Consider the following 7,462-nt stretch of genomic DNA (forward strand, 5'->3'; position numbering starts at 1 on the left):
GGCCGCCCGCCGCCGCGGGTCCGTCCGCGCCAAGGAGGGCGGGAGCGCGGCCGGGCGCAGTCGCCACCTCTCCGAGCCGCGGCTGCGGGATGGCGGGGTGGCCTCCACCTGTCCCACCCTCTTTCTCCGTGCTGACACCCTTGTGTTAGTGTTGAGTTCCCTTTTCCACCTTTACGGAGGAGTTCATGAGGGGCCTGGAAACCTGCGCTTTATTTCCAAGAACAACAAAAGAATGCATTGTCACAATGGATTTGACGACCATGAGCACTAGTTAGCTCAGTCCAAGTCCCTGTCTGAAATAAGCTCCTTTTCTTTAGGGACTTCCTACTTGTACTTGGAACAACCAAGTCTTCCATGCTGACTTCATTACGGAGTTTTCTTTTTTTAATTTGCGGGATGGATCTGTCTCCCCCTAGACTGTGAGCTCCCTAGGACAGGGACTCCAAAACCTAAGGAAATCTGAATACAGTATGAGCGTTAGATGATAATATCAGCGTTCCTCTTCCCAGCCCCGAGCCGGACATAAAAGAAAGAAGAAAAGAAAGAAATTGCTGACCTCAGGATGGACAACAAATTGGGTCCAATAAATAAATAAATATTTGTAAAATAATAATGTATCACTATTTGTTCATTAGTTGTGACGAAGGTTCCATACAAATATGAGGTTAATGATAGGAGAAACAGGGTGTTGGAAGTCTATGCGATCACTTTATTTCAGTGTGACCTTGACAGTTATAAGAAATATTATTCAGGTATTTTATAGAATATCCCTCAGCTCTTTTCAATACTCGACTCACTTATGGATTTGGGGAAGAGCAGTGGCTATTCGCATTTTTGAATCTAGGTAACATTTTTGAATTCTAGGTAACTAGAGAAATGCTACTTACATATTTGGAAGAAGGGTCATGAATTTCACTTAAGCATTGTTTGGGGAAAAAAACATAAAAAATTAACATCTATCCATGGAGACATATTGTGGGCTTTGGGTTTGTGGGATGAACAGGGACTGGACTTCTTGTGAGGCAAGAGCCACATAAAGTTTCCATTCCACAAGTGTTTCATCACCCATCCATTTTGTCCAGAAACATGTGTTAGTGACTAATATGTGGGAACCCACTTGGCATGAAGACTGTTTTCCCTGGGGTCCCCGCTTGATAGGTAAAACAGAACGCGCGAGACTGACGGACTGAGAGACGGGAAAATGTTCCCTGAAACCCGGCCTACGCGAGAATAGGCGATACAGAGGAGGACTAGCATGTCTGCAGCTACCAGGGAATTGGCACCCAGGTTGCTGCTAGGCTTGCCTTTCCATTCCCTTCTCTTCTCCAGGGCGCATGTACTTATCCCATCTGCTTTTCTGTCACGGTCCGGTCAGCCCTACCTTCTAGAAGCTTACACTCTGGTGGGGTTACAACACTCCACCATACTGTAAGATGAGGAAAGGGTGCACTCAACAGAGGGGCAAATAGCTAGGGATGGGTCTGTACTAGGCAGAAAATTAAGCCTCATGTAGGTCCCCAGGATTACCACTGGTTCAAAGTAACTAGGAAGTGACACACCCAGTTTATTCAGAATACTTAAGAAAGTGAGGGCCATTCCTCAGAAGGCTCACAGATTTTTTTTAAAATTGAAGAGTAAAAAAAATAAATAAATAAATAATAAAATAAAATAAAATAAAATTGAAGAGTAAAGCCCTGTCCAGATAGCTTAGCTGGCTAGAGAATTGTCCTGAAGCGTAAAGGTTGCCAGTTCCATCCCAGGTCAGGGCACACACAGAAACATATCAATATTCCTCTCTCTCTCTCTCTCTCTCTCCTTTCCTCTCTCTAAAATCAATAACATAAACATTTTTTAAATTAAAGAGTAAGAACAATAGGTTGTGCTATTAACTAGGAGAAAGCAAAATAAATAATTAATAGAAAAGTAATTATTTTGTTTGCTTGCTAATGTGTGTTTTTGTGACAAACTATTTTTATTGCAATTCTGTTTTCCGTGAAGTTGAATAGTTTCTCAAATCTGCAGCAATTTGAGCATTTTTGGATAAATTCCTTTTCTCTTAATGTCTACTTCCTATTGCCCTTCCGCCCTCCTTCCCAGGGCTTTCTCCTCGTGCCTATTCCCTCTCCCTAATCGCTGTGTAACAAATCCTAAACTGTAGAAAGAGTTTCTGCTCCCCTTGTTCAGCTTCAAAACCAACCTCCTTTACCCCTGGAATATATAGTTTTTAACTCATTAAAAAACAGCCAAACTTTCTTCTTCCACTCTTTTTTTTTTTTACTTTATTGACTATTTTATAATTTCCCAGTTCCAAAAAGCTTTTCATTTATCTAGCATTCCAAGCAAATAATCTAGTAGATTCCTGAACACTTCCCACTCCCACACCCCCATATCTGATATATACCAAATCTTATCAATTTTATGTCCCCAAAATTTCTCAAACATTTCTTTGCCTCACTGTTCCCATTCACCACCTTAGTCCACCTGGATTACTACCATACCCACCTCTGTTTCATTCTTGCCTCTCTGCCACTCCATTCTCCCGAGGAGAGTGATTTTCTTAACACACAAGTCAAATCTGTCATTGGATGCCTGATAACCTATCAAGGACTTACCTTTCTTTTGTAGATAAAATCAAAATCCTTGATGGGACTTACCATGTGGCTTTGCCAAAATTTTCTTCTGTTATCCCCTTTTGTCTTTTCATTTAACCCACTGCCAGTTCAGTTCCTTAAACCACAGGGACTTTGCATGTGCTATTCCCTCTGCCTAGTATTTTCTTTTTCTTACTTATTACACTTTTTAAGTTAAAAATATTCCCCAACTTAATTGAGGAGTAATTGACAAATATACTTGTACAGTATATATTTAAAGTGATGATTTAATATACATAAACATTGTGGAATGATGACTAAGACCAAGATAATACCTCCATCACCTCATATGGTTAACTCTTTTCTTGTGTGTGTGGGGGAGAATGTTTAAGATCTACTATCAGCAACTTTCAAGTATACAATACAATTGTTTTTTGGGGTTTTTTGGAGACAGAGAAAGAGTCAGAGAGAGGGATAGATAGGGACAGACAGACAGGAACGGAGAGAGATGAGAAGTATCAATCATTAGTTTTTCATTGCAACACCTTAGTTCAGGGGTCCCCAAACTATGGCTTGCAGGCCGCATGCGGCCTCCTAAGGCCATTTATCAGGCCCCCACTGCACTTCCGGAAGGGGCACCTCTTTCATTGGTGGTCAGTGAAAGGAGCATAGTTCCCATTGAAATACTGGTCAATTTGTTGATTTAAATTTACTTGTTCTTTATTTTAAATATTGTATTTGTTCCCGTTTTGTTTTTTTACTTTAAAATAAGATATGTGCAGTGTGCATAGGGATTTGTTCATAGTTTTTTTTATAGTCTGGCCCTCCAACAGTCTGAGGGACAGTGAACTGGCCCCCTCTGTAAAAAGTTTGGAGACCCCTGCCTTAGTTGTTCATTGGTTGCTTTCTCATATGTGAGACCCCTGCCTTAGTTGTTCATTGGTTGCTTTCTCATATGTGCCTTGACCATGGGCCTTCAGCAGACCTAGTAAGCCCTTGCTCAAGCCAGCGACCTTGGGTCCAAGCTGGTGAACTTTGCTCAAACCAGATGAGCCTATGCTCAAGCTGGCGACCTCGGGGTCTCAAACCTCCACATCCCAGTCCGACACTCTATCTACTGCGCCACCGCCTGGTCAGGCTACAATACAGTATTATTAACTATAATCACCATGTTGTAGGTTAGATCCTCAGAACTTCTTATAACTGAAAGTTCGTACCCTTTGACCTATATCTCCCCATTTCCCTCTCCCCCCACACCTTTGCAACCCCCATTTTATTGTCTAATTCTATGAAATCAGCTTTTTGGTTGTTGTTGCTGTTGTTTTTATGGTCCTCATATGAGTGATACCACACAGTATTTATCTTACTCTGTCTGGCTTGTTTTACTTAACATAATGCCCTCCAGTTTCATCCCATTTGTTTCAAATGAAAGAATTTTCTTCTTTTTATGGCTGACTAATATTTTATTATTATATATATATAGCACTTTTTTTTTAATCCATCATCCATAAGTAGACATTTAAGTTGCTTCCATATCTTGGCTATAGTGAATAATGCTGCAACGAACAAGAGTATGCATGTGTCTGCTGATTCTTTTTCCCAGATATATATCCAGAATTGGGACTGCTGGGTGAAATGGTAGCACTATTTTGGCTGGCTGCTCCCTCAACCAAGTGCCTGCTATAGCTTCTATCAGACAGGGCTCCTCAGATTTAAAGTTACTGCCCACTCTTTTTTCCTTGTGCCTTTAGGCTAATTGGTGCCATTAGCAATGTGGTCACAGGCTAATAGTTACCATCAACAACGTGGTGGGTCACAATACTGCATTATTACTTGTGGTTTCCCTAATCCCTGCCCACTAAAGGATTTTTGTAAATAGATCCTGAGTTAAACAATCCTTAAATTACTCTCTTAAACTATGCCATCTGTCTCCCCCAGGGACTCTAATTGAGACATTGCTCCAGGGAATTTTTTCTGTAACTAAAATTTACATTATTGGTGCCAAAACATTTCCTTATAGCCAACATAAGAGATTTTCTAATTCTTTACAAAACGTTATTTGGTTATTGGAAAATCATGTTTTTAAGAAATAGAAATAGGATACAAAGAATATATTGAAATTGATTTTAATTTTATAAAACAGAACAATTTAAATGAGTGTATGTGTATGAAAGATTGAGCAGATAATGCTCCAACATGGTAATAGCCACTCTTGGAGTAACAGAAGTATTTTTTCTTTATGATTTTCTATGCTTTCCTAGTTTTCTGCAATAATATTTAATCATTATTATAATGAAAAGTGTACATATATAATGCTATTTTAATACATTTGATCCAATTATACAAATTATAAAAACCATAATTAATTAAAGTATAAATTAAATAAGACAGTGTAAGTATATTGCCTTGGACATTACTTGGCACTGATTAGTCATTCAATAAGCCAATAATAATTTATTGTTCACAAATCAATGTTTGATATCGTGAGGGTTCAGAATGAGCCACCTCAAGATGTGCCTCAGTGGTTTGCAGGTTACTTTGAGCTAAAGGCAACGTTAGCCAAAGGCTCAAGAGAAACTTCTGCACCCCCCCCCCCCTTTAACTACCTAGAAGAATTTTAATTCAGGTCCTTGCCCATAAGGACTAACAGAGATAACTTCTTTTGACCTATGTATAGGGAAGGGAGAACTATTTACTAAAGGTCAGTTCTTCTTATCATCCTGCAATGACCCTTTGAAGCCCCCAAGGTATATTACCTTATCCATATCTCAGGATGTCTCATATACCTCAATTTCTCTTTCTCTCTCTAAATCTTTCCTGCATATGAGGTCTCTGACTCTCTCACATATGTGGGGTTCCTATACAAATGTATGTGTATTCTCTTGCTAATCTGACTCATGTCTATTAGACCAGTCAGAAGAACTTTGAGGGTAGAGGAAATTTTTTTCCTCCTCCACAATATACTTCTCTACCTTACGTAACAAAATACAGAGAATAAAAATTAGCCTTTGACCTGTGGTGGCGCAGTGAATATAGCATCGACCTGGAATAATGAGGTCACTGGTTCGAAACCCTGGACTTGCCCAGTCAAAGTACATACGAGAAGCAACTACTACAAGTTGATGTTACCTTCCCCTTCTTTCTCTTTCTAAAACCAATAAATAACATCAAAAAAAGAAAAGAAATTGACAACGGGAATGTCAATTATTATACTATACTTTAATAACTTGTGATGCTTTGAACTCAGTTCAATCCTATTGAAGCCGGCAGTTAACAGTAAACATATTTAGGTATTACATCATAGAGTTTAAAGGTATGAGCTTTAACTAAATTTCCAGATGTGTTTCATTGTCACATATTTTATATTCAAAGATTATTAAGAAAATATGCTAATCATCTCCTGGAGGCCGACCTGTAAAGCAAGTTCCAGGAAACAAAATGTTTAAAGTAAATGTTTGCTTGAGATAATAAAAAATATAGTTAGCTAAGCACTAAACAATAATGGAGGTTACAAGATATTTAGTTTCTGCTTTTCTGCTTTAAAGATAACATCACTGAAGCACAATTTGGAATTGTTTTTGCAGAATCTTGGTTCTTCAACCTAGTTACTTCACCCAACCACAGTGACAAAGGCATCAGACAAGATGACATCAGAAACTGAATTAATCAGACTAAGAAAAACTCCTGAAGCTGGTTCAGAAATATCACTTTTCCGTCCAGCCGCAGCCAGCAGGTCAGCCAAGACAGGCGCTTACAAGTACACCCAGGAGCTACGGAGGAAGAAGCAGTCAGACGTAATGTGCTTCCGTCTCAGGGTGCGCTGCCAACAATACCGCCAGCTCTCTGTGCCCCACTGGGCCCTTGGCCCAACCCGGCCCAATAAAGCGTGCAGGCTGGGATACAAGGCCAAACAAGGTTATGTCATATATTGAATTCAAGTGTACCGTGGTTGTCGCAAATGCCCAGTTCCTAAGGATGCAACCTATGGCAACACTACCCATCATGGTGTTAACTAGCTAAAGTTTGCTTGAAGCCTCCAGTCTGTTGCTGAGGAGTGAGCTGGACCCCACTGTGGGGCTCTGAGAGTTCTGAATTCTTGATAGGTTGGTGAAGATTCCATGTACAGATCCTTTGAGGTCATTCTCATTGATCCATTCCATAAGGCTATCAGAAGGAATCCTGACGCTCAATGGATCACCATATGAGTCCACGAGTACAGGGAGATGTAAGGGTTGACATCTGCAGGCTGCAAGAGCCATGGCCTTGGAAAGGGCCACAAGTTCTACCACACCATTGGTGGTTCTCACTGTGCAGCTTGGAGTAGTCACAATACTCTCCAGCTCCACTGTTACTGCTAATACATGAAATGTTTGTAAAACTCTTCTGTGATAAACAATTTAGGATAGTCATATTTGCTTAAGTGTTCTGCTTAAGTGTTCTTTAATTTTGTTAAAACTAGTTGTCTGCTGATTGTTTCGTGAATGCACTGCCAAATTATGGAAGTTAAAGTGCAATAGTGTTGAAAGCCTTTCTAAGTGATGGTGTATCTCATTTCTCATAAGATAAACAATTTTGTCTTTGTCTTATTAGGGAGTTTCTATGTCAGTGTTTAAAATGTTGTTTGCGGCCCTGGCCAGTTGGCTCAATGGTAGAGCGTCGGCCTGGTGTGTGGAAGTCTCAGGTTTGATTCCCAGCCAGGGCACACAGGAGGAGCACTCATCTGCTTCTCCACCCTTCCCCCTCTCTTTCCCCTCCTGCAATTGAGGCTCCATTGGAGCAAAGTTCTCCCAGGTGCTGAAGATGACTCCATGGTCTTCACCTCAGGCACTAGAATGGCTCCAGCCTCAACGGAGCAATGGCCCAGATGGGCA

At 40.4% G+C, this 7,462-nt stretch overlaps 1 pseudogene; it reads left to right on the forward strand.

Moving 5' to 3' along the window:
* The first annotated feature begins 6,235 nt into the window (after window positions 1–6,235).
* On the forward strand, window positions 6,236–6,949 carry LOC136391273 (large ribosomal subunit protein eL15-like; annotated as a pseudogene).
* Window positions 6,950–7,462: the final 513 nt, after the last annotated feature.

Source organism: Saccopteryx leptura, chromosome 2, assembly GCF_036850995.1.
Source record: "Saccopteryx leptura isolate mSacLep1 chromosome 2, mSacLep1_pri_phased_curated, whole genome shotgun sequence".
NCBI lineage: Eukaryota > Metazoa > Chordata > Mammalia > Chiroptera > Emballonuridae > Saccopteryx > Saccopteryx leptura.